Source organism: Ciconia boyciana, chromosome 6 (assembly GCF_034638445.1).
Source record: "Ciconia boyciana chromosome 6, ASM3463844v1, whole genome shotgun sequence".
NCBI lineage: Eukaryota > Metazoa > Chordata > Aves > Ciconiiformes > Ciconiidae > Ciconia > Ciconia boyciana.
In genome coordinates, this window is record NC_132939.1 from 13,438,195 (window position 1) to 13,465,765 (window position 27,571).

Sequence of the window (27,571 nt, forward strand, 5' to 3'; positions counted from 1 at the left end):
AAGTATCCTTGTGTAGGAAAGCTCATAAGCATTTGTCCAACGCTGAGCACCGTTTCAGTCCCATTTCTGTCAATGGAAGGAAAGTAAGCATATGCTTAAAGTTCAAGAAATGTGCAATGCTGGAATTTGTATTTCCAGTTACAGAACACACGTGTTGCTCTTCTCTTTATTTTTCTTCTGTTCCTATTATCATTTGGTTAAGATATTGTGAAGCGACTTGGTTTATAAATGCTTACGTAATACTTCAAGATTTAGGTGCAGTCTTTGTATTTGCAATACTTATGGTTCTGCTAGCAGCTAGCATCCTGCCTCTTTCGTATGGTCTGTATATCAAACCTCTTGTGCGGGTTTCTCATCTGTTACACCGGCAGCAGCACATGGACAGGCGTGCCAGGGAGCTGGCCCCCACGATGCTGTTTGTGGCCTGCGTGGAGTATGTGTGCTTTATCGCTTGTGCCACGCAGAAGCCCTCTGGTACGCGTGTTGCCCTGTGTCCTGGCGTGCGGAGGGACCCTGGCTGCGGCCTGCCTCCGAGCGGGGCACCTCGGGCTCTGCTCCCCAGGGAGCAGGGCATTGCAAAACTGCTGTCGGTACCTGGTCCGAGCAGGCTGGATTTGAACCGTGGCACCCGGAATGAAGTTCAGAGGCATGCCGCTGCCTCCCTCTCCCCCCTTCCTCCACAGGTACAGTCACTCCGAAGCTACCCTGGGAGCTTGGAAAGCGCGGGCTCCCGGCGTCCCGCCGCCCCGGGGGCTCGCCCGTCCCCGGCGCCCTGATGGAAACCATCTGCTCGGCGACCGAGCGCAGGAAGCGCCGCTCGCTCTCCTCCTTCCTTCCTTTCTTCCCCGCAAGCGGCTCCGCGCGGAGAGGAGCCCAGCACTCGTAGTTTTTTAAATAAAAAAATAAGCGGTATCGGTCCCCTGGGGTAGAGGGAGGAAGAAGATTGTCAGACGGGGGCTCGGTTCTCCCCTCCTCCTCCTCCTCCTCTGCCCATCGCATCTCCGCGCGGACCGGCCGGTCCTGCCCGGCCCCGGCGGGCTGCTCCCCTCCCTCCCGCCGAGCCAGGACCCGGGTTTGGGGCCGTGGAGGGGGGGCGGCGCCCACCCCTCCGCGGGGCCGGGGCTGGGGCCGGGGCCGGGGCCGAGCGCTGCCGGCGGGAGCGGTGGCTCGGCCGCCCGGGGCTGCCCGGCCGCGGCGGGGCTGCAGCCCGGGCCGGGCTGCGCTGGGGGAGCAGGTTTCTTTGTTGGCTGCCGGGTGACTGGTTCCCATTAATCTCCCGCACTGGCCGTGGCCGTCTCCACTTCCTGCCTTTGCATACTTCTCTCTCCCTCGATCTCAGTCCCTTCCCTCCCCCTTCCCTCCCCCCTTTCTTTCTCTCCCTCTTCCCAGCTTCTCCAAAAAAGCCACAACCGCCCGGGCTGCGGGACGGGGGCTGCAGGCGTCCGGCGGAGGGAGCGCACCCCTGCGCGCCTTGGTAAGGGCCGGGGAGCCGCGCTGCCGGGGCGGTGGTCCCCTCTGGGGACCCGGGCAGGGGAGCGGGGCTGGGGGGAGAAACGATTGATCGTGCTCCGGCTCGCCGTCCCTGTGCCCTGAGAGCTGCCCGCCTCCCGGCAGCGGGGCGGGCCGGGGATGCGCGGCGGCGGGGGCTCCCCGGGCCCGGGGGCTCCCCGGGCCCTGCGGCTCCCCGGACCGCGGAGTCCCCGCGGCAAAGGAGCCGCCGGCGGCCCTGCCGGTGCGGGCCGGCCCCGCGACCCTGGCGGGGGTCCCTGCCCTGCCCGGGGGGAGCGCAGATGGGCACACGGGCGGAGCGGGGGGTCGGTGCTCCCGTGCTGGTGCGTCCCGTGCCACCGCTGTGCCTCGCGGGACGTTTCTTCTCGCGTGGGTGGCGAGGGCAGAGGCACCCCGCAGGGACAGAGCCCAGGAGACCGCCTCGGCGAGACCGGGTTAACTATAACCGGGCTGGGGAGCCAGCCCGCCGAGCGCGGGGCTCTGATCTGGAGAGAGAAGGGGAGCTGTGGCACTTCTTTTACCCTTCCAGTGCCCACTCGCATCGTCTAACCAGCCGGCTGTAATGTTTGCATGCGTGTTGAAAAGAGTAGAGGAGCCACCTGGACTCCAGCGGAAGACTTTAGGATCCCAAGACAGATTTAGCTGAAGAGCTAAGGGAGCAGCTTCGGCCGTTCACTTGGTGGGAAAATCAGATGTACTGCTCTTGGCTTGGTACCAAGCGTTTGCTTTACTAAGGAGCAGCGGGTCACCGCAATCAAAGAGTAGTGGCTAGATATGAGAGAGCCTTCTTATGTTTACTTCAGTTTTATCACTCTAATGTACTTTGAATTTTAGTAGTCAAGCTAAATGAAGCCGGATGCATAGTATTATTGCATGGAGTATGTCAATAGCGGTGTTTTCTACACCCTTGTTTTACTGTTGCACTGACTTTGGGGAATAGGTTTTCTTTCATTTTTATTCTGAGTAGTCAGTCTTTAGTTTGGCCAGATATTGAATAATCCAGTAAAAACCACCTAGAGTGATCAAAACTTGTGGAAGATAAGGCATGAAACTGTTAGTTGTAGTCTTATTTCTGGTGATGCAGAGTAGGATGAATTGAAGTGAGGTTGATTTGCCTTTGAGACTTGGTAATGTTTTGATTATTCATGATTAATATATAGTCAGCAGATGAAAATATTCCATACAGTGGAAGGATAAGTAAGTTCACAGCGTAAAAGTGGAAGTATTTTACGTTTAAGGTGAGATTTGAGAAAATCATGTATGTTTAGGAATGTCAAAATTTAACTTTTATTTTGATGATCAGGTTATGCAGGTGGCATAGTGGAAATCTGTTGCCGGGTTGAAGGGTGAGAGTAAGATTTATGGCTCTGACCATTCATTTCCCTCTTGCTTTAAGATTAGTTATTTAAAGGAAAACTGCAACACATTTAAGCTGTTATGATTACTTTATATGATTACTTTATCAAGTTACCTAAGAATGTAGTCGAGCACCCGTTAAAGCTAGCTACGGTCTATACACTGTTAAGAGCGACTAGCCTGGCAGGAGACTGCTATCTTGCTTCTGGGGTGGAACCAGTTACCTCTGAGAGTATGGAGGAGTAGGGAGCAGGGCTCCTTGGGAAGGGGTGATAGGGTGGGTGGTGCTGGGCCTCCCTGGGGCACGGAGACTGTCGTGCTCCTAAAAGTACCTAGCATGTGTTCTCCTCTCGTATGCAGAAATAAGGGAGTCCTACCTGGCCTAGCTTTCTTCTGCTCCCTTCAGGGTGCTAAACTCCCCCAGCCAGCTTGCTCAGTGTAGTTACTGCTGTTCCTGGCGCTGGGGAGGAGAGGCGCCTTCGGTCCTCTTCTACCCTTACAGCACGTTTGTGCTGTGGCTCCCAGAATTTGCTCCAAGGAGCTCAGGACCAAGCATTGCCATTTCCCTTTAAGCAAGTGACTTTTAACATATACTGTAGCTCTTTAAGGAGCGTGTGACCCCTTATTATTGGTGACCCTGTAAACCATTGTGTAATCTGTTGACTGTAATGTACCATGCCAATTTATTCTTGGTTGGGAAGTCTTGCCAAGAACTTGATGGAATAGCATGATTTTATCCACTTTATTGTTTTCATTGTGTTTCATAAACATCTAAGACCCTCTGGGAAGAATCACTGGGGTGGCTGGGCCTCCTTTTTTTAATTGCTGGTTAAATAAAGTTGCCAGTTTAAAAAAAATAAAGTGGTATGCAGGATCTTGGAATGCCTGGAACTGCTAAGCACTCATGTTTAGGAAGCAGGACTATTTTTAGTGTAAGGGCATTTAAAGAAATGATACTAGCCCCTTGTGAAGAGGTCACTGTGAAGTGCGCTGTAGAGTCTGCTTTTAACTGGAGAGCAAAACCAAGTTTCCCACAGTTGAGTAAAGCTGGAGAACCAGGTTTGTACTTTTCCCACTTAACTGAAGAGGGAGAGGATGGACTTTTTGTTAGTTTACAGTAGTGGGAGTGAGGAGGCCCAAATTCTTATCATACAAAAAAAATACAAAATCCTGGTCTTGGTGAGTCGCTTAGCATTCTGATTCCCTCCAGTGTCTGCAATGGAGATGTAGGACTGAAAGGCATTTAACACTTTCTGAGAAGGACTGGGAACTGGCAGCTGAGAATACGGTGTATCGCTCGGGATCTGTGTTTGTGGGAGGTCACAGCTCTCTTGAATGGATCCCTGGCTGCCATCTTTATCTATAGCTAAAAGAACTGGGGTAAAACTTAAAAAACCAACCAACCAAACAGTGTGTATGTTGAGAACTCAAGGCGATTTGGGATCCTAAGTAAATTCTGAATATGGGACTGAGGTTGTTAAATAAATTGTTTTGGATCCAGAGAAGACTTTCCTCAACTCATCTGAGAAAGATGGGGACAGACTTTTTAGTAGGGCCCTTTTTAGTAGGACCTGTAGCGATAGGACAGGGGGTAATGGTTTGAAACTGAAAGAGGGTAGATTCAGACTAGATACAAGGAAGAAATGTTTTACAAGGAGGGTGGTGAAACACTGGAACAGGTTGCCCAGAGAGGCTGTAGAGGCCCCATGCCTGGAAACATTCAAGGTCAGGTTGGATGGGGCTCTGAGCAACCTGCTCTAGTTGAAGATGTCCCTGCTCACTGCAGAGGCGCTGGACTAGATGACCCTTAAAGGTCTCTTCCAACCCAAACCATTCTATGATTCAGTGATTCTATGATCTGTTTGGAAAATAGAAGTTCTTGCTTTTGATGGCTTAAGAGAATGTGGTTTAGGTCAAAGTTACCACTGTGTGCTAGACCCATCATGTCATCTATGGGGTCTTGAGTAATCTAGATATGGTTAATGTAACCCAGTCTCTTGCAGGGCAGAGGACCAAAATCTGGACTGATCAGACTTTTGAAATTTACCAAATGATAGCTGAGTCAAGTCAAGTTTCGGCCCAAACTTCACTGATGTCTTGTTTAACATAAATTCAGTTTAGATTATGAATTACTTTTTTTTTTCCCCCCAGTGCCGAGTGCTATGTGTGTTAGTTTTGTCTCTATGCTGTAAAGTGTGTGCAACTGTTGCTTTTCAGATTTTTTGGTCTGCAGTTGGGATTTAGTTGGCAGTGCAGATAGAGGCAAGTTTGGGGAACTGAATGCAAATATTTACATTCTCAATTTGGCCTAGTCCTTGTGCTTGTAAACACTCATAGTCATATTGAACTTTGGTGAGGTTATAAGTGGCTTTGCCAAGCCTTGGAGAGCCACACCCTACAAGACCTGAAATTCCCCCTTTTGAGAAGAGTTTTGGATATGTTTTTCGGGTGTATGTACATCAGCTGAGAGTTAGTACTCGTCACTTTTACCCCGAATCTGACTGCAAAATCTTTTCCTGTATCTTGCTTCTCTTTCATGTAGAAATGCCTTATGCTGGTGAGATGTGTCAAGTTAAATGCCATGGAAGAGAAGTCCTGCCCACCTACAAGGTGCCGTGCAGACTCTTAAAATCCTGGTCTCCTGTGCTGCTCTAGAGCTGTGCCCTGGTAGAGAGGGGCCGTGGTGAAGATCCTTCCTCCGTAGCTACCGTTTTCCCAGTCCTTGCTGTTTGGGTGTGCAGAAATAAAGTTCGAGGACTGATTTGAACAATGGGGATGTTTGCTCATGGAGAATCAGATTTAAGCCCTCTTTTCATTCATATAGGCTTTGAACAGCTGTCAGATTTTGTTAGAAACTTTTTATTCACTAGGGACTGAGCCTGAAAGTTTTTTTTCTGCATTAGCAATTGAACTTTCTGAAGTCCACCTTACCACAAACTGTAGAGATAGGGATCAGCTGGTACATTAACACTTCATGGCCAAACCACCCTCTTGGTTGGGTATGCCTTTCTATTTGGGTCTGTTGCTCTTAACCAGAGTTTGAAATTAGATATGATAGTTTAGTTGCAGAGAGCTTGAGCCTACAGATAGAGGTGACTGAGTTGGACTGAGTTCCTGTAGGAGTTCCTACTCATCAGTTGAGGTCTGTAACTTTGTATTCTTAGCCAACCTGCTTTGGAAGAAGACTGCATTAGCTTAATCCACAGTGAACGTGTTTAGAGTAACCTAACTTTGTTCTCTGTCTGGAGCATATACCCAGATAGTTAGAACTGTTCAGGTAAATGAATGCTACAATTCATATAGCCAGTGCTTTTGATATGTTCTGCTGCAAGCTTCTGACCTTGGAGGTGTGTTTGTTAGGTTGAGGAACACACGAAAAGAGTAGGCATTTGTTTTTACTGCCACCTTTCACCATTCTTTGGAGATATGTTTGTTTGAGCTGCATCTGTCTGCTGAAAACTTGTCAGCCGCTGCAGTGTAGCTGGGACTTCAGTGATTTTGTGCGAATGGAGAAGTCCTTAAGGACATATTGAAAGCACAGTGAGTTTTTGTCAGAAATGCACCCTGTGTGTGTTCACACGCACAGGAACGGGATGTTATTTCAGTTTAAGTGTATCTGTCTCCTAATTTCTCTTTAAAATGAAGATGTAAAAATGCTTGATGTATGAACATTTAGTGTTAGCACTGGTGCCAACACAGGAAACCAGGTCTTTGAGTTGAAACATTTAACATTATTCCCTAACTCCCACATTATTAAAAACACTCGTTGTGTAAAGTTTTAATACTATTATTCATTTCATCATTTTGATGGGGTCATCACACTGAATTAATGGTTTGCATTTTTTCCCCTTAAGAAAAAGATTAGTTGTCTTCATGGGACATACAGTCACAGGGCACAGATGCTAACCAGCTAGCATTGTGCAAAGTGCCCTGCTCGGCCTGCTATTCCAAGTATTAGGGCAGAGACCAAAGTACTTTAGGAGAGCTGCCCCGGAAGATCTCGCAATCCTTCTTCAGTGAGGAGCAGATGTTCCAGACATGGACTCTGTTCATTGTTCTGAGAAGTTCTTCAAGTCAGGAGATGGATCTGTCTCTTGACATTTTTGCTTTCAACATTGTTACTTCTTTGAGGGAGTGCAAATAGTTTTTGCAAGGCAGGGTGGAATGAATGAGGAGCTCTAATGATTTTGATCCTTTGTCCTGGTGGAAACTCTTATCACACAAGGTCATTGGAAAGGAAAATATATTTGGCCTGAAGTCATGTTTCCTTCTGTGTGGGCACAGTGTGCTAAAGAAAAATGGGGCACATTGACTCGCTGTGTGTGAAAGTGCGTCTCATTTGTGCTACAGGATTGTAATAATTGGAGTTTCCAGTTTGCCTCGTCTCTTAATCCTGGCTCTAGGCTCACAGGATACTCTTAGCCAGTGTTGTTCAAATGAGATTCATTAACCAGGAATATTGTTTTGAAGATATGACAGATCAACAAAGTGCAAAAGCATACCAAATCTCCTGTGTGATGGCAAGGTCTGATTATTTCCACTGTTAGGTTGCAAACTGGGTAGTAGTTCCACACCACAACTTACATTTTACTACCTGCTATATCCCTGCTATATTGTTAACTTTAGTCTTTGAGCATAACATCCCCCATGCCACTCAAACTGTGTAAGAAATGGTGGACTTGAAATTTCAAGAGGCAAGATCAGAGTAGGAAAGGACAGAAAGGGATCAAAAAGAAGAGGCCTAAAATAATCTGAACCTCCCTATAGGCCTTCTGTAAATATTACTTAACAGTCTCCAAAATTGTTAAAACAGCATTCGGTACTCATCAATACAATTGGTGCACCTGTAGGTTTGTACACATATTTCTGTTAGTGTTTTAGGGATGCATCCATCACCATTTCTCCTGTGGAAATGAGTAAATATCCTGAATTATTTAATTATAATGTTTAAAAAAATATTCCATGCAAGAAAAGCCAAGGACAGGCACACAGACCTCATGCTGTCTCCTACTCAGCACCTGTCTTGTCCAGAAGCCCACGTGACACTCGTGGGTGCTTCTGAGCTTTAACAGCACAACCTTGATTGTCTGTTTTTGGTATTAACAGACCTCAGGATATCTTCTAAGCCTCCTCCCCACTTCCACAGGTGTTGTGCTCAAGCTCTCCCCTCCCCAGTGCCAGGGATTGGTGCTGAGGGGTTTCCTGCTGATTGGCTCAGTGCTTTATTATCCTCTGAACCAACACCTTGAGCAGGACTCTCTGAGACTTTTGCTGCCATAGTTGTAGACCAGTCAGCAGAGGAACTGGTCTTTCTCTCCAGAGATGTCCTCAGGCCTAGGAGGTGAAGGGGGATATTGCTGGGTGGCACAGCTACCTTCTCATGCAGTGCCAAGGTGAGTTGAGGATAGTCTTCATTAGCCTGTCCTGCTTTTCCTGTGGCTATGTTAACTTGGACAACACAGGTAACTCCTTAGAAAAAATAAGTTCAAGAGAGGCAAGGGCCCTCAGACTTCTGCCATTTTACATGTAAGTAAAGCTTCATCTAAACCCCTGTGCTTTGGTGAAACTTGCCTGTTAGCTCCCAGAAAAACATTTGTCATTCTTTTCTCTTTGGCTTTTCTTAGTATGTTTCTTTCCTTCTTTCCCCTTTTAGCCCTTGAGCCTCCCTCTTGAAGCACTCCAAACCCAGCAGCTGTGCTTTAATGAACTGTATGTGTCATACCCTCTAGTTGTGCTGCTGCTGCATGCAGGCTGTATGTGGATGCAAGATCTAGATTTTGTGGGTACCACTTTAACTGTGGCTTGGCGTTCATTAGGCCCTACAAAGGGGATAAATGGTGACAGAGAGAGTCTTCATTTGCCTGTGAGTATCGGGGCTTCTTGTCTGTCTGATAGCAGCTATTTGAGCTGCAAGAAGTCAGCTGGTGACATATTCCTCTGCTTGGCCATTTTTTCTGATGTTCAGATTTGTATCTAGTGGAACACCAAGACAGATGTCAGATTGTGCTTTGCACCCTAAAACCAGTATCACAAAAGATTTGATTGAGATTCAGCTTTATTTCTGGCTTTATTTGCTATTGAGTTCTCTCCCTGCAAGACAGTTATCTCTGAGTTGGAGAAACTAACAGAGAAGTTGACGAATGTGCAGCTAAGATGATGTCTCCCAAATGAAACAGTAAGAGAGCCATGAAGCTTTCAGCGGCAAGCACATGCTTCAGAGAGAGAATAACCGTGGATGGTAAAAAGTTATGAGAAAAATACATTGTTTGTTTATCCATCCACCTCCATGAGATTGTGCCTGGTGAGGGGACACTCCAGGATATATGGCTGAAGGGAAATGATTGTCTTATCTTTTCAATTGGGTGGATCGTTGTATACTGTGATATTTCTGGCAACAGAAAAACTGGAGAGGTTAATACCTGGCATAAAAGCACAGCCTATAAGAAAGATGAGAGAATTTACTTTCTGCCCTGGGTGAAACCAACTTATCTTTTGAAGATTAATGGCTCAATCCATTATCATTACTTTTAGCGGAGAGCATAATTTTGCACATAGAGTATGAGATGAACCAGACTGTCGTTTTTGGCATACTAGTGTTGACCCAGAACTACTGTGGATAGACTGATGTGATAGAATAGGCCAGATTCTTTCTTCTTAAGTTTGGAGAGATAGTAGAGCTTTTTGACCTGCAGAAGTGTATCTGAGCTCCCAGGCTGGAGGTATGCTCTGGAAACAGAATAATTAAGTTCAGTGGCCTATTCATGTGAGAAATATGTAATGAATTTTGAGGGACATGCATATTCATGAGCCCATGGATAACAGATAAAACAGCAAGAATCCAGTCCTGGATAGCTTAGTGCTTTGTCTTGGACCAAAACTTTCTTTTCCCTTTCCCGTATGCTTTGCAGCAGAACAGGTTGGCAACCACATCTGCTTGTCCAGCCTGGACAAACATGTAGTTGGAAGGTTGGCTGGGGTGGAGACCACACAAAGCAGTGTGATTGGACCAGGTGAATTATATAGTCAGTGTCTACTCAACTCTTCCTCACCTGGCACTTTATTTCTGGCTTTGACTCTTCAAATTGTTTCTGAATCCAGCTCCACCTGTCATCTGTGTCCGTCCATCCCCTGCCCCCCCCTGGTTAGGCAAAGAGTAAAAGACAAATACATGTCAGCTGTTTTGAAAGAAAGTTTTTTTTTGTGGAGGCTTAGCATGACCCTAAATGTTGGATAGTCAATGAGATTTTTTTTTAATCCAAGACTCCTTGACATAAATGAGATTTTTTTTTTTTTCCAATATATAATAAAGGGGCTTACCTCCATAACTTCTAAAAACTGGATGCGGGAATCCTACACCTGGGGCTAATGGAGATATGTTATTTTCATGTCTGGGCTTTATCATGTGGATTTTTAAAATCTGAAGGATGAGGGCTTCTGAAGCAAATTAAGATTAGTGGTTTCTGGAGTAGGGCAAATGACAATAAAAACCAGGAGCTGAATTTGGACAATGGCAGAAAGATTATGAGATGTTGCAGCAGTGTAGCACCTTTCATTTGTAAATCTAAAAGCACTTAGCAAAATGTGAATGAATGTGAGACTGCATATAACTTCGGTAGATGAGGGAAGCATCAATACAGATGAGAAGGTTCAAAAAGGTAATCCTGGGAACAGATAAAACCTTTTCTTTCCATTTTCAGCTTAAGTCTTAGGAAAATCAGAAAAATATTGTAAGGCAAAATATTTTATTTCATCTTGAACTGTAAATAAATACCCAGAGTAGTGCTTTTGAGACAACAATACTGCTGCTGCCCTTCAGTGCTTCAAAAGGCTTTTTTTTTTTCAACTAGAAGGTGATTTCAAGTGAAGTTACTTAACTTCAAAATTTGTATGATTATGTGGTGAGACTAGCAGGATAGTTTAGGCTTTTAATACCATGTTTCTTAACTACTTAATCTCAAATATTTATTAATGGACTAATGTATATAGAGAGAGACGATGTTAATCAATTTTTTTTTCTTGAAAAGCATGAGTTCTTCTGTATCTACTTATGCTTGATTTTTGAGACTTAGTCATAACCATTATTTATGGTTACAAGGTGGCAGTTATTTTACAAGGTGGCTAACTGGGGAGGTCCCAGTTGACTGGAGATTAGCGAATGTGATGCCCATCTTCAAGAAGGGCCAGAAGGAGGACCCGGGGAACTACAGGCCTGTCAGCCTGACCTCAGTACCGGGGAAGCTGATGGAGCAGATCATCCTGAGTGCTATCACACGGCATGTAGAGGATAACCAAGGGATCAAGCCCAGCCAGCATGGGTTCAGGAAAGGCAGGTCCTGCTTGACCAACCTGATCTCCTTCTATGACAAGGTGACCCGCCTAGTGGATGAGGGGAAGGCTGTGGATGTTGTCTATCTAGACTTCAGTAAAGCCTTTGACACGGTTTCCCAGAGCATTCTCCTGGAGAAACTGGCTGCTCATGGCTTGGATGGGTGTACTCTTCACTGGGTAAAAAACTGGCTGGATGGCCGGGCCCAAAGAGTGGTGGTGAATGGAGTTTACTCCAGTTGGCGGCCGGTCATAAGTGGTGTCCCCCAGGGCTCTGTGTTGGGGCCAGTTCTGTTTAATATCTTTATCAATGATCTGTACGAGGGGATCGAGTGCACCCTCAGTAGGTTTGCAAATGACACCAAGTTGTGCGGGAGTGTTGATCTGCTTGAGGGGAGGAAGGCTCTGCAGAGGGACCTGGACAGGCTGGATCGATGGACCAAGGTCAATTGTATGGGGTTCAACGAGGCCAAGTGCAAGGTCCTGCACTTGGGCCACAGCAACCCCATGCAATGCTACAGGCTTGGGGAAGAGTGGCTGGAAAGCTGCCTGGCAGAGAAGGACCTGGGGGTGTTGGTTGACAGCCGGCTGAATATGAGCCAGCAGTGTGCCCAGGTGGCCAAGAAGGCCAATGGCATCCTGGCTTGTATCAGAAATAGTGTGGCCAGCAGGACTAGGAAAGTGATCGTGCCCCTGTACTCAGCACTGGTGAGGCTGCACCTCAAATACTGTGTTCGGTTTTGGGCCCCTCACTACAAGAGAGACATTGAGGTGCTGGAGTGTGTCCAGAGAAGGGCAGCGAAGCTGGTGAAGGGTCTGGAGAACAAGACTTATGAGGAGCAGCTGAGGGAACTGGGGTTGTTTTGCCTGGAGAAAAGGAGGCTGAGGGGAGACCTTATTGCTCTCTACAACTGCCTGAAAGGAGGTTGTAGAGAGGTGGGGGTCGGTCTCTTCTCCCAGGTAACAAATGATAGGACAAGAGGAAATGGCCTCCAGTTGCGCCGGGGAGATTTAGACTGGATATTAGGAAATTTTACTTCACTGAAAGGGTTGTCAAGCGTTGGAACAGGCTGCCCAGGGAAGTGGTTGAGTCGCCATCCCTGGAGGTATTTAAAAGATGTTTGGATGAGGTGCTTAGGGACATGGTATAGTGGTGGTCTTGGTAGTGTTAGGTTTACGGTTGGACTTGATGATCGTAAAGGTCTTTTCCAACCTATATGATTCTGTGATTTTGTATCTACTATTCCTGCCCCCCCCCCCACCCCACCCCCAATCTATGCCAAGAGGCAAAGACACACTCTCAAACATCAATGTGCATCCCAGTTTTACATCTTATGTAGAGTATATTTATCATAAGTATTCAAAAGATAGTAACTTATCCATATAGTTTCACAAATATTCCAAGCAGCATTTGTGCTGGTTTTAACTGGGATAGAATTAATGTTCTTCATAGTAGCTAGTACAAGGCTATGTTTTGGATTTGTGCTGGAAACAGTGTTAGTAACACAGGGATGTTTTTGTTATTGCTGAGCAGGGCTTACACAGAGTCAAGGCCTTTTCTGCTCCTCACACCACCCCACCAGTGAGTAGGCTGGGGGTGCACAAGAAGCTGGGAGGGGACACAGCTGGGACAGCTGACCCCAGCTGCCCAAAGGGATACTCCGTACCATATGATGTCATGCTCTGCATATAAAGCTGGGGAAGAAGAAAGAAGGGGGGACCTTCGGAGTGATGGTGTTTGTCCTCCTAAGTAACCGTTAATGTGATGGAGCCCTGCTTTCCTGGAGATGGCTGAACACCTGCCTGCGGATGGGAAGGAGTGAATGAATTCCTTGTTTTGCTTTGCTTGCGTGCACGGCTTTTGCTTTACCTATTAAACTGTCTTTATCTCAACCTACGAGTTTTCTCACTTTTACCCTTTTGATTCTCTCCCCCATCCCACTGGGGGTGGGGAGTGAGCAAGGGGCTGTGTGGTGCTCAGTTGCCAGCTGGGGTTAAACCATGACAGTATGCTGATTAAATTAGCTATAAAACCCTTTTTATTGATGTAAACAGAGGTTAGCTTTGATACACAAGCTAGCACAGCAGATGTTTCAGTTATCCCTAAACTTCATTTTGACCAGGGAGTGGAGGAGACAAAGACCCTTTCTGCCTTCACAATTTCCTATCTTAATTTATGGGTTCTCAGCTCTCTACAAAGCCTTAACCAGGCTAGATTCAAATAGAAAATCTCAGTAGAGTTGTGTAAAAAGCCAGAGCGTGTTTTATTCTAAGTCACTTATGAGAGTTAGATGCTCATTTTCCATTAAAGTCAGTTTGAACCAGATACAAAAATCCTCAGTGTGGCTTTGGCTTAATTGTTTAACAATAAAACATCCACATGCTCTTCTTAGAGGGAACTCAGGATCTTCACATTAGGAATGCGATTAAGTATTGCAAGCAAAATTCAGCAACTTATTGTTTCAATGTTTTCCTTGTATTAAAGATACTTATACGTGTCTGTATATACCTCTACTGAAACAGAAAAGTACTTCTTTCTTAAAACAATTTTACCCCAAAAGATCTGCTTTACTTTTGTTCTCAAACTCAGAAGAAAACAGCTTTCCTCTAACATCAGTGTTTTTGTACTCTTATCCCTTTGATTTTTATCCACTCTGGCCATAATCGCCCATAAAGAAGAACACGCTCATCTTTCTCCAAAAGAATAATTTCTTTTTCAGAAGCAACTACTATTAAGTACAATGTCTATAGAAAGATGTAAATCCAGGTAAAGAGACACTAGCTTGCAAATCTCTTGTCCTGTTCCCTGCTTTGTTGTTCACTCGCTCAGAGATCCTTTAAGTCAGTCCATTACCTGCAACCTCAGTTTCTTTGTGCATCTGTAAAGGAATAACTGATACCTCCCTACGTATTCCTGAGATCTGCACATTAAAGAAGCAAAAGTTACTAGATGTTTGTATTAAGCTATTTGTTATGACATGTACCTTTGCAGTTTGTTGCATTTCTTTCCTGACCTGGAAAAGATGTGATGGGCTGAAATTCCACTCTGAAGGCTGATGACAGTTTCAGTGAGCAGAAGATAGAGCCTGAAAAGTGCATGTGACTTGGGGAGCTCTGAACTTAAGAAGGCAGTACCTTGTGTTTGTTCTGCACTGACACCTCTAGCCAAGCAAAGAAAAGGTGTTGACATTGGAAGGAGCTGCAGCTGTGCTCCTTTGCTAAATATGAGGTGAAGCCCTGAAGGGAAGGAATAGCAATGATGTATGACCCAGCAAAGAGTATTCAAGACTACTCCCTTGAAGTTGCTGGGACCCTCCAAGGCACCTCAAAATTCACCAGCTGCCAGCTGGGCACTCCTGTTAGATGCTCAAAGCTTATAGGTTTTATAGGCCTATTAAAGCAGGACTGTGCAAGGGCACTGTTATGTTATTTTTTGTGATGCAGCAGAAGTTCTGACTTTCCTTTTTCTTGTCACATTTCCTGTTGTCCAGTGATTGTAGCATCTGTCAGGTTACACTTTCATTTAAACAAAATAGTACAAATATGTTTACAGTTAAACATGCCACATAAATACCTTGTTTTACTGCTTTATTCAATGTGTAACAAATCTGTTTGGCAGCCACCTAATAGGAAATGATGTATAGGTCTCTCTTGCACATTTACTGGGCTCTAAAGTTTTCAGGTTAAATTGGGTTTTAGATAACACTTTCTCTGAAAAACCTTTCAAATAACCTTATTTCTGAGGTGCCTTGGATTCTGTAGGAACTCTGTTATTTTTTTATGTATGCCACCTGCTTGAATTGCTAGAGTGACTTCAGTCCCCTGAAGCAAACCTAGCTGCAACTTTTCCAAAATACATTTTTGTACAGTGTAAATGGATTGCACATGGGTAAATTTTTTTTGAGCTATGTGGATAAAATGCAAAAGGAGGAGAATAAGCAGATAACAGGAGCCTTATTTACATCCTCAACTGTGCTTTGGTTTCTGCAGTGTCTTTTTACTCATGCTCAGTACAACAGCTTTTCTCCTGTCCCCTCTGTTGTGGAAAGGATGCAGGCAGGCTAAGTGAGCTGCTCTTTTTTTCCTCTCCCAGTAATTTTTCTGGTCCTTTTCTGCATTCATGTAGACATTTCCACAGAGCTTGGATCACAAGCTGAGTTGGCTGATCTTTCATGACAGCACTTTATTGTATTTACCAAAAGTTTCTTTCAGTACCATACTAGATTTGTTGCTACTCTGGAAACTCTCTCCTTTCCTTGTAAGCTGGTGGTGGGAGATGGTTTAAAAAAAGAGGCCAGGCTGGGTGGCAATTTCTGAGTCAGATGGGGAAAGAAGGAACACTAAGGGGACAGAAAGTGTTTTCAACTTGTGTATCGTAAGACTGAATGGAGGTGGTTTTAGTATACTTGCTGCTTGTTTTCCTCAGAGCTGTTCTATGGCTTGAGGGAATCTCTTCTGCAGTCTCCTTGGCTTAGGCAGTTTGTGACCTGCCCCCTGGCCCCACAGCTGCTCCATCCTCAGGCGGTTTGGGCATGTCTTTACACTGGGCCAAATGCCAATTGCATATTTGGGACTGAAACCCCATCTGTTTTTTTTGAGCCAGAAAAAAAATCCTGAAAATGAGTCTGTCCTTTTTATATTTTGTAAAGTATGTTGTTCAAAATAGGGGAAATAGGAGTTTAAACCTTGAACTATATAAATACTTGAGTTATCTCAGCAAAATGCAAATGCATTAAAGTGTATACAAACAGCATGATACTGTGTTAGATACTGTCTTAGAAGAGGATAGTGAAGTAGTAGAAAAAACTCTCAACAAGGTGAAAATGAAGTTAGATCTTCCCAGTGGTTTTGTTTCCCATTTGGAAACCTGATCCATTGATTGTTTTCTGTACTATGCTTAGTAGCAACAGCAAGTGAATTGAAAAACAGGGACAAACATACGTTTTTTCCATGGCTGATATGTAACAAGATCAGGGTTATATATCCTTCTCTAAGGCTGAGTGATGCCCAGTTGTTGTCCACCTGGGAGCGCAGTTGTAAGAAAACCAATGCCTTTAATACATTGGTTTTCTGCTCCATTTGTCTAGAAAGCAGCTCCTGGGGGAATTGCTGCACGGTGAGGAGCATGCTCCTGTTGGAATTTGCGATTACCACCTACAGTGCTCTTCCTTACTGTCAGGCCGAATCTCAGTCTTTTCTGCAATGATGTTTGAAAGACTGCTTAAGAAAAGTAGCCTGCATCCCACTCCCCTGCTTCTCAGAGTATTTCTTACTACACTGAATGTAAAAGGGGTGGAAAAAAAAAATAAATCCCAGTATGACAGTCTTTTACCTGTGCTTAAAGAATAATGTAAACTTTTCAGCAGGGTGGGAAGCAGTGTGGAATCTGCCTTTGAATTAAGACTAGTGGGTTTGGCAAATCAAGGCGTGTGATGGGAAACTAGTTTTTGCAAGGTCCTCTAAGACTTTCTGACTAAACAGTTTCTCATGAGCTAAACAGTACTGGGAAAGGCTTGCTATGTGGGTAGGAGACCTCCCAAGAGCACGTTTGGTTCTGTGATTCAGCATATGGCATCTGTCCCCTGAACAGAGAAGACATGTATCAGTGGTCCAGCAAGGAGCTGAGGGCAGGGTCCTGTTGGAGACCATCGTTTTCAAGTAAGATGTGGATCAGGTGCTGGATTTAAAGTGACTTAACACTTGTGCCTGTCTGCCTGAGGAGTTATTACATCTCTTAGATTTAAACAATCGTGCTAGGCACTCTGAGATCACAAGAATGTAATAATGATTGCCCTGCAACATTAAAGTGTCATCTAAAGATAACACAAGCTCAGCCCACCAACACTATTAAACAATCATAAACAGTACAGATTAAGTTAGCCAGTAAATCAAACCAGGAAAAAACTTCCCTTCTACCCTTACCAACCCCTACAGAGACTTGCTGCTTTTGACTCCTCCTTGGAAGATTACCAAATTTGGAAACATGGGATATTTCTGACCAATTTGGCATCAAGCACAGGGTGCTATTTAAATTCTGGTTTGGTTAACTGCCCTTTTGCCTCCACAAACTTCCCCTCTTGCTCTAAATGGATACAATAATATTTTTTCCTTCGTGCCCTCTATACTTCTGTGGCTTTGTACTGTTAAATGAGTATTATGCTTCGCTCCAGAGACAGCAGTAGATGAAGCAATTTGTGCGAGTGCCTACTTTTCAGTATTTATTTTTCAAAGATGTTGCAAGGTTATTAATTGTTAAATGCTTTGAAATTCTTCCTTTAAGAATATCATATGACTTGGAGCAGCATTTGAGTCAATGAAGGCATAAAGTTGTTTCTTGTATGTGTTTTGAAGTCTTCAGGTCGTATTTGTGCAAGTGGTAATACCTATCTCCAATACAGTGCTTTTCACTGCAATTCTCCAAAGTGCTTTGCAAAGCTGATCAGAGCCATTACTAGAGCTAATTGAAAGTTTTTTATTAAATGAAACATGATTAAAATACGCTATTTTGATGGTGCTGAACACTTTGTGGAATTAAGTCAATGCTAGGAGAGCTTCCTAAGGAGTCAGAGTGGGCTAGAGGCCTAACTGAAACGGAAACAAACCCAGCAACTGCTTTTTATGGGGAAAATGGATGTATCGGCACAACTGTCTTTATTGTGCAATGCAAGGTTTTTTGGTTTCATTCAAACATTAAATAAAAGCAAAGGATGAAACTGTGAATATTGTAATGTCCTTGAATGACTTTAGCCAGTATCTCCATTTTGTAGATTAAGAAATCAAAGGGGAGGAAAATAAAATTCCTTGCATGACTGGAGTTGCCTAATATGCCAAGGATGGAGCTGGGGTCTTGAGTCCTCTGGCCACAGAGCTACCTCTCTGATACTTCACCATAGTTTAACAAGGTACTTGCTTTACCACTCTTGCATAAGTACTATTATTTTCTTCCAGAAATTAAACTTAGTTCCAAGCAAAGTGTTTAGATAAATAAGGACAGTGAATTTCTCTTGTTCAAAGAAAAGGGAAGGTAGACCTGCCTTCAGCTTTAAATGCTTACGCTGTAAATGAGAACAAAACATTAAGTGTTTCACTGCTGATATATTGCAACAGTTCTGACTTTCTCAGATTAGGAGTTTGAGAGCAGAGTTGAAACTGGAATTAATTTCCTCGACTATAAAAAATAAAATGGATTATTGCTATTTCTCAGTATCTCTAACAATGTACCTGTTATGACACTACAGAATAGATAGCAGGAAAATACTAAGATATACCTGTGGCAGGATGGATTTAATGTTGAAATTTTTGAAAGTAACTGATCCAGCCAAGTAATGCTGTGCTGCCCCACTCTATCTTTTAGGTCATTCTAAAAGACAGCGCTTACTCTGCATAGCTTTGCTGTTTATGAAGTGAAAACAAGGTACTGCCTTCAAGTCAGAAAAGGCCTTCCTCTAGCAAACAGCAGAGATTCAATGCCCCATTTATTGTCTTGACATTTTGTTTTAGCGTTCCAGTTTGCAGAGCGGTCTCTGGAGGTTTCTAAAGTATGCATGAATAACAGAGAGAAATGCACTCCTATTTTCTTTTGGGAACGCTGGGGATTCTAGCTTGGAGACAGGCCTGGCTGTCTATCTAAACTCATCTCTCATTCCTATTGGCATTGGCAGGAATCCAGGTGGCATAGCACCCTCCTACCTCATCTTCTACTTCTCCTTACATTTTGTCTCTATACCTACCTTCATCGTCCATGCCATGCTGTTCACTAAACTCCATGATCTCCTCGGATGTCTTTTCCATTGGCTGACTTTTATTACCTTTATTCATATTCCAGTGTTGTCTACAAGCACCAGTTAGTGATTGAAGCCAGATTTCTTGGTCTTTCTACATGCATAAACTGTGTGTGTGTAAGCAATAACAAAGGCCCCTTTTTGATTGGAAAAAGGTAGATATAAGAAGTGGACAGGAGGAGAAATACATGTTAACCTTCATCCATTTATTGGTAGTATACAAAAAAAGTGGTCAAATGTCACCCTCTAGCAATTCTCAAAGGTTGTGGGGTGACTGGGCTCTAAGCAGGTTTATGCAGTGTTGGTCTTGAAAATTATGTATGGGAATCCCCATCGTGTATGGGAGAGAAGTTATGTTTATATCGCAGAATATAAATGAGATGCTAATTTGAATAGCTTTGTAGCGTGGAATGTCTCTTTCCTTCATAGCTGTACATAGTTCAGTGCTTCCCCTTCTTCCTGTCCTCACGCCTGAAGAATGCAGACAAATAGCTGAAAAAGGTTTGTCTCTAGTGCTGTTAGGTCATTAAGGTTCTTGGCCAAAAAATATCCCTGACCTCCCCGGTCAGAGGAAACTGCATCAGCAGCAATAGTTTTAAGGAGATTATAGCTAGTGTGTCTCAGCTGTTGTGTATGAGGCCTAAGGGGACAGAGCAAAACCTGCTGTAACTCCTGTTCTCATCCTTAAGCATGTGTCCAGTGAAAACCTTTATGCTTAATTTCACACAAGGATAATGCCTACGGAAGAAACGGAGAGGCATGCTTTCCGTGTCCATATTTTTTGTAAAACTTCAGGACACTGCCCATCAAAATCCTGAGAACAGAGGGTCTGTTGGCCTCTCCAGCTGAAGAAATTCAGCTCTTTGAAGGAGCTGGGCATCAGTTATAAAAGTGTGTAATTGGCACTGAGCTGATTGTGCCACAAGTTTTTGCCTTTCAAATTTCAGGGCAAACTACTTCCAACAAATCCATGCATGTGGACATGAAGCATTTTCATTTTTTTATCGGGGAGCAATCAGCACAGCTTTCTGCTATACGGCTAATGCCTCCAGCAAACTTTCTCTGAACTGGAGCCGCCCTGTGGCCTTGGAGCACAACTGAACCTTTGACAGGTGTGATCTGAGAGAGACTGTTTACAACAGACACTGGAAATATTGTCAAGCTGGCATCAGGGGAGCACCTGAAAAGGTCATACTTGATCAAGGAGATGCATCAAGAGCCAAATCCCAGGATCTTGAGTTCCAGCCAGCAAACGGGAATTCTGCAGGAAGCAATAGAAAAATCTTGTGGAATATTCTGTATTCTGCCTGCATTACAGCAGGCTGTTTCTATATTTCTGAATACAATCAAATATGCTAAATCATGTAAGTTGTTTGTGAAGAGGTTGATAAGAAAACAGTGGTGGCATATGCCTTATCTCTCAGTCTTCCTTGTAGTGGATGCTCCTGGTCCTTCACAGTTCTCACTGATCATTTGGAGTTGTCTCTGCAGTTATAGCTCACTGGGGTCTGTGCCCAGGTCATGTTTTAACCTTTGGGACCCAAAGCTTCTAACATTGGATTTGATGGCAAGAGGGTTCTAGGGGAACATCTCTTTGGTTCTTAAAAATTCTTCCGTTTCTGTTTTCTTGTTTGTGGCACTCCCCTTTGTATACAGACCTCTTCCAAACTGCTCCAGTTTGATTTTTTTTAAAATTATTTTTTTTCCCTTGTTTTCTGTCATCTTTCTTTTTGCCTTTGGCTTCGCACTCCTCTGAAGAATATTTTTATTCTGTCTCCACATCCTCCCAGTTCAGTTGCGTCATGCACCTGCCCTAGTTTTTCTTGTGCTATTTGTACTGTGAGTTGTTGGATTTTTTTAAATTTTATCAAGAAAGTACTTGAATCTTATTGCTGTATTAGAAAAGCTCACAGTAAAGTACTTAATTCTGTTTCTGTATGGAAGGTGGAATACACTGACTCTGTATAAACTGAGCCCTCAGTAGAGATTCCTCTGACACTGGGAATCCTTTTCCATTGTCTCTCTCAGGAACCTGGGAAGAGTAATGGAAGAACATGTATCTTAAATCCAAATCAATGTGCAATTCACATCTGTTATTTGAGAGCATAGTGCTTCACCCTTTCTGATAAAGAACCCACATATGGGGAGTTGACATAATCTTCTTCAAATGGTTAATACCTGATTAGTTTCAGAAACTTTATTTTCTTGCAGTTGTTGTTGTTCCTAGTCCCAACCTTTCCTGTGTTGTGAACCTTGTTGGGAAGGTTTGCTCGCAGGCTAATTTCACCATATCCAGAAACCTAATGATTTAAACTTCTGGATTCAGTTCCAAATGGCCTATGTTCCCATAAGGCTTGTGTTCATTGCTGAGCATTGTTTTATGTATTTTTTTATTATGTTAAAGACCTTTTGAATGTGGTCACCATTATGTACAAGTATCTGCAGAACTGAGTATCTTCTGGGGAAACTGAGTTTCGGTTCTTTGAGCAAGCATGTAGTGTTGAAATGGAGCACTGCAGATAGATGTTAGAGCCCCAAAGGTGTCCTCATGGACAGAACAGACAGGATCTCTCTTCTTCCTCCAGGTTTCCCTCCTGGAAACCTGGACTACCTGTGGGACTCCCAGGGCACCCATGCTAGCCCACTTTTGCCCTTTATTATTAACTCTCATATTGTCTTCACACAGAACATGAGTGTGTCTTTTGTAGGCATGTTGACCAGAATGACCACCAAAGGCTTGAGAGGCCAGTGTTGGTGAGCAAAGCCCCCTCTTTTTCTTCTGTGGGGGAACCCCCCCACACAACCTAACCCCAAAAAAACAAAAACCAATCCCTCAAAAACAGAATATGTAGGCAGTGACACTGCAAGACCTTTGGAAGGCTATTTACAGAGACAACACTTTTTGGGAGGTGGGGGTGGTGGTGGGGTGAGGTATACTTTACTGTGTATACTTTAGCAAGAAAATATAAATTATCCAGATTTACCAAGGAACAGTAAAACTCCCTGGTGTCTCATGAAACCATTGTGTGTAATGACATGTAATACCTACCAGAACACAGTGTTTGAGCTGAAGTCTGTTGAAATAAGGGACTGTCATTCTAATGGTTTGAGTAAGTAGACTTTGGGTAAAGCTCTTGAGAAACAGCAATGTTGCCTGAGACTTGGAGTACAGTTTGTTTTCTTTTAATGAACAAGGCTTTCTCCATGGCTTTTCTTTTTGAAAAGCAGTGTTTGCTATGTGGGATATGAATTGTTGCAGATGGACCGGTTCATTGATTTTAAAGGTGTTGCCTCTTTACTTGACTAAGCAAGCAAAACTTTGCTACTAGCCATGTGGTGGCTGAGATTGTTACAGGCCTAACATATTTAATGAGAAATCCATATTTTTTAGCAGAGGGATATTCTAATTAAAAGGTAGAGTTTGGATTCTGCGTGTGCACGCTACTGCTAAGCACAGGAAAAGCAGTGAGGTTAGCACTCGTGTACTTTGCTAAGAGGCATGGACTTCACTGACTTTTGGGGATAACCCTATCTGAATTGGAAAAAAGGAGGGAAAATTCACCTTGGGATAACTTGTTTTTTTTCTTCTGGAAATATAACCTGAATCATTGTGTCAAATGAAATGTAATTTTTAATTTTGAAATTAAAGTCCAACTAAACTTCAAAGTACAATTTTTGTTTTGAAATGAAATCTTGATACACCTCATTTTAGAAAATGTTGCAGAAAAACATGTCCTTAATTATTTACAAAATATTTCAGTGTGGATTTTGTACCACCAAATCTTACTTTTTGATGAACAAAACATTTAAAGCAATTCAACTTGCTTGAATATTCTTGTCCATTTTAAGTCATGGAAACATCCAGATCATTTAGTCCCAATCTCCTCTAGATCCCTGTAGCATAGTGATTTTTTTTTTAAGGCAATCTCTGCTTTCTGAAAATTGAAACAAACAAAGAATGCAGGTAGGTTATTGAGAAAGTAGAGAGCTGTTTGTAAAATGGTACCTCTCCCAAAACACAATTATCTATATCCAGAAACAGTATCTTTGTTTTCTGGTGGCATATAGTATAGGAAGCCACTATGAAGGTGCCTATGCAGTTTATACCCTTTTGAAAAAAACAGATTTGAAGCTTGCATGTGCAACTTCTCTGACCATATACACCATTTCTGGCTTGTATTAGTTTTGCACATCACTACATCACTCTGCAGAACCTGCAATAACTTCTGAAAGTTCATACAGTGTGCCTGATTATTGGTGTCTTTCTTTAGCAGAAATCAACTCTCTGGATTTCTTTGCTTTTCAGAACAGAAAAGAAAAATGAATGAACAGAAAAGAAAAATTTTTTTTCCTTTGTTTGAAAGGATGGTGTGTAACGAGGAGTGAATATTCAAAACCAAAAATAAAACAGCTACAAAACCGGACTCCAGTCTTCTGCCAGTGCCTCCAGCCTGTGGTCCCAACAGGCAGAGTAACGCAAGGCCAGAGTGCTCACAAGGATTGCTGTGTATCCTGAGGAAAGCTCTCTGTTGTAGTTCTAGTTTTGCTGTGGGGCTGCAAAGAAGCTCCCTGCCACATTGCATTTAGTGAAAATGGCAGAAGCTTTTGGTAATTCGTTTCCTCAGGGATAGCAAACTTATTTTAAGTTTTTGTTTTTACCCTCAGGTTAGCTAGGAAAATCTGCATAGCTGAGAATCTTGCTAAGTGTGAACAATTGAATTTAGCCATCAGCCCTTTCTGTGAGCAGGAAATTGTATGTTTCTGTGATGCAGTATTTCTAATCAAAGGAAAGATGCTAGCTTGCAAAAGTGCCTTTCCTGTTCACTACATCTGATTGTGTAAGCAGGGATATTTTGAACTCTGCCTGAACCAGATTGGTATCTTACCCTGGGGAATTAATCACCAGGAAAATCAGTGTCCCAATTCCCCAAAGCTGCTCTGATACCAGCATAGCTGCTGCTGCTGCTTAAGTTCCTCCATGGGTCAAAAGCAAGGTGCTGAAGGCCTCTGGAAAAGATGTTCTGATACCTCCCCTTCCTCCAAAATTCACCTCTAACACCAGCCTCCCTGGCTATCCTGTGATACTTGTCCTAATCATGCTCCAGGGTCCATCAAGCCAGGGAGGATGACCAGCAAATGAAAACAGAGCGTGGTGTGTATGGTACTGTCTGGGAGCAGAGAGCAAGGGCTGTCCTGCGAGGGAGGATGAGCCAGGAGCCAAGGGTGACCACAGCACAGACAGAACAGTGCCTTTGCTGACCATGGTGCAGTCCCACAGTGCCCGAGTGAGGCCAGGTTGGTGGCAGTGACAGATTTCACTGGCAGCACAGCGATTGCTGGGCAGATGCAACAGGAAGTAGCTGGGTCCAAGTTCAATCCAGACAGCAAGTTGGGCCCAGCAAGGACAGGGCTGGGGGCAGGCAAACCTGCAGCATGGCTCAGCCTGAGCTGAAACTGTACTCCTGGGCCCTCGGGCAGCGGCAGTGTGGCTGGAGGTCCCAGGTCAGGCTGGTCAGGGCATTTAAGGGCTGTTGGTGCACTCGGGGCCCTGACAGCTGCTCTGACATGGGCCAGACACTGATGTGCTGATGGCACGTGTTATTTACCACGTAAGAAGTCCTTCTGGGCTCTGTGAGAGAGCTCAGGGAATAAAGCACTACTGAGTGAGAGTAAGGAGCAGTAGGGCTTCCTTTGTGGAGGCCAAATTGTGAGTTATGAGCCAAAGCAAGGGGGAGTCCAACATTTCACTTCCTGAGGGGCAGACTGAGAAATGGGTTGAGTCTTGGTAGGCTGGAGTTGCTGTCTTCTGCCTGTTGGTGTCCCCTGCAGTCCCACGGTAGAGCTCCTCTGCAGCTGGGGTGGGGGATCCATTCCCTTCCTCCCTCACACAGTTATCCAGGACTGCCAGCGTTCTCCACTGTTTCTGCCCACTTGAGTGGGAAAGGACATGCTGAGTTAGCAGAAGCCAGTGTCTCCTCTGTGCTTCTTGTAAAGGTATGGGTGGGCAGGGAAGGGCATTTTGCATCTTTACCCCAGCAGCTGTTCCAGCTAGTCCTTGTAATAACACTTCACACGTGCCTAAGGTTAAACCGTAAACTCCTCTGCTGGCATATAGTTGTCTGCTGAGTAATGGAGACTGCTCCTCTCTGGAGACGCTTACTAGTGCAGAATAGGCATATTCTGCCCTGCAGCTTTTTTCATTTAAAGCTTTCCAAGCATTGCTTCTGTCTGGCAAGATAAAATAAAGGCTTCCATTAAGGCAGGCTCCCTCTGTCCTGCCTGCTGTCCTGTACTGTTTTGGGGCATGGGTGGGATGATTCCTAAAGGGCCCATGTTGTGGTTTAACCCCAGCTGGCAACTGAGCACCACACAGCCACTCACTCACTCCCCACCCCCAGTGGGATGGGGGAGAGAATCAAAAGGGTAAAAGTGAGAAAACTCGTAGGTTGAGATAAAGACAGTTTAAGTAAAGCAAAAGCTGTGCACGCAAGCAAAGCAAAACAAGGAATTCATTCACTCCTTCCCATCCGCAGGCAGGTGTTCAGCCATCTCCAGGAAAGCAGGGCTCCATCATGCGTAATGGTTACTTAGGAGGACAAACGCCCTCACTCCAAAGGTCCCCCCCTTCCTTCTTCTTCCCCAGCTTTATATGCTGAGCATGATGTCATGTGGTACGGAGTATCCCTTTGGTCAGTTGGGGTCAGCTGTCCCAGCTGTGTCCCCTCCCAGCTTCTTGTGCACCCCCACCCTACTCACTGGTGGGGTGGTGTGAGGAGCAGAAAAGGCCTTGACTCTGTGTAAGCCCTGCTCAGCAATAACAAAAACATCCCTGTGTTACTAACACTGTTTCCAGCACAAATCCAAAACATAGCCTTGTACTAGCTACTATGAAGAACATTAACTCTATCCCAGCTAAAACCAGCACAGCCCACAAGACTGCCCTTGGGTGGTGGCACTGATGAACTTTATTTGTTGGACCAAATTCAACAAAGTGAAAAGCACAGTGTTGTATTTGTATTTTTGTGGCATCCTGCTGTCTTACCCTTTGTGTGCTAATTACATTTATGCATGCCAAAGAGAGGGACATTTCTGTGTTAATGAAGAGTTTGGGTGAATATAATTTTTGGAAAAGGGGAGAAAAAAATGCTTTCCCTGAATCTGTTTCTTTAGGACCACGCTAAAGTAGCATAAAAATAAATCTGGTTCAGTGTATGGTGTGTTTTGTTTTTTTTTTTTTAATGCTAAGTAGAGCTGCTGAAAAGCCCAAGTGCAGAATCCATGTGGATGAGAAAGCTTGGAGGGAGAAGTGTAATCTACGGACCCAAGCATCATCCTTTAGGTAGCCTTTCCACTCTCTGAGACCAGCTCCAACACTGGCTTTGTTGGCATGTGGCAAATTCCCAGGGAATGGTATTTCCAAGCAACACGAGCTCAGGAAACAGTGTCTGTCTCTTCCAGCTTTCTCTTGTTGGGTGTTGGATACACAGTGCTCATGAGCTGTCCTGGCAGGAAGGGCTCAGGGTGTGGTGAAATCAGGTTCCTGCTGTGGGGAGGTAACCTGCCTGCCCCGCAGCAGTACAGTGGTGCCTCAAGTGTCAACAGCCCTAGAAGGGTCCTCTTGGGCAGTCAGAGCCAATGCCCTGCTATTGGGAGGTGGATGTATCCCTTTTAAATGATGCAGCAGGTACCACTTTCACCCTGTGGTTCTGCTTGTTGGAAAGCTGTTCCAGTACTTTGCTAGTCCAGTGGTTAGAAATGTTTTTCTAATTTCTAGCCTAGGATTATTTGTGGCCAGTTTCTGTCTAATTTGTTCTCGAGTAAACGAGAAGAAAATGAATGCCGAGTGTAGTGAATGAAGTCTGCCTTGAGAGCTTGTGGAAACAGCTTGCTGAGCAGGTCACTCTCCTGGTCTTGCAGCATTAGCCTGGTAACTCTACACTTACCTGAAAATATTCAGTGCAGTTCTGATGTCCTTTAAAATGAAGGAACATGGGTCTGGTCCCAAACTTGGAGAAGCCCATGAAAAGGCCCATGTTGACTTCAGTGGTCTTGAGAATTAAGCCTTACAAGCTTTGCATAGAGTTGGTGCCAAATGCATCTCCCACCCACAGTTCAGGCAATGAACATGTGTGCACAAGGCTGGTGCAATTATGAGAGTTCAAAGGGAGCTATACAACCAAGGAGAAATATTCATAGGCTGATCTGTGCCTCAACAGTATACTTTCACACAGCTACCGTCTGTATTGTGGAACCTCTCCAGAGAAGGGAACATCAGATGCACCCTGGTCCCCCAGGATTATGAGTTGTACGCACATGTTCCCTGGGGACTGGGGTGAAGTTACTGCGTGTGGGCTTCCTGTGTGCTTATTTTGTGAAAGTCCTGATCAGGTTGTTTAGGTCAGGAGCACACAGCAGCTTGCTTGCTTGCAGTTTAATCTGGAAGAAAGGTCTTTGGTAGCATGCATTTTTGCAGTAAACATGGATATTTTTTGGGAGTGAAGCTGAAGTGTAGGCAGGACATAATGATTAATGTGGAAACAGTGCTTGCAGGAATGGCTATGGAGGGCATTACAAGTAGAGCTAGTGAATGGGAAGAAGGT

General features: G+C 44.4%; 1 protein-coding gene across 4 annotated transcripts in view; it reads left to right on the forward strand.

Moving 5' to 3' along the window:
• The first annotated feature begins 1,093 nt into the window (after positions 1 to 1,093).
• The window catches only part of DENND2B (DENN domain containing 2B), a 191,218-nt gene continuing 164,740 nt past the window's right edge, over positions 1,094 to 27,571 (forward strand). For 2 of the 4 annotated variants that reach the window (XR_012043076.1, XM_072865263.1), the window contains exon 1: positions 1,101 to 1,474. The gene's annotated coding sequence lies outside the window, so the exon portion shown is untranslated. Of the gene's footprint in view, positions 1,475 to 27,571 lie in introns of all 4 variants that reach the window. The other 2 variants (XM_072865267.1, XM_072865268.1) reach the window with 2 other exon arrangements.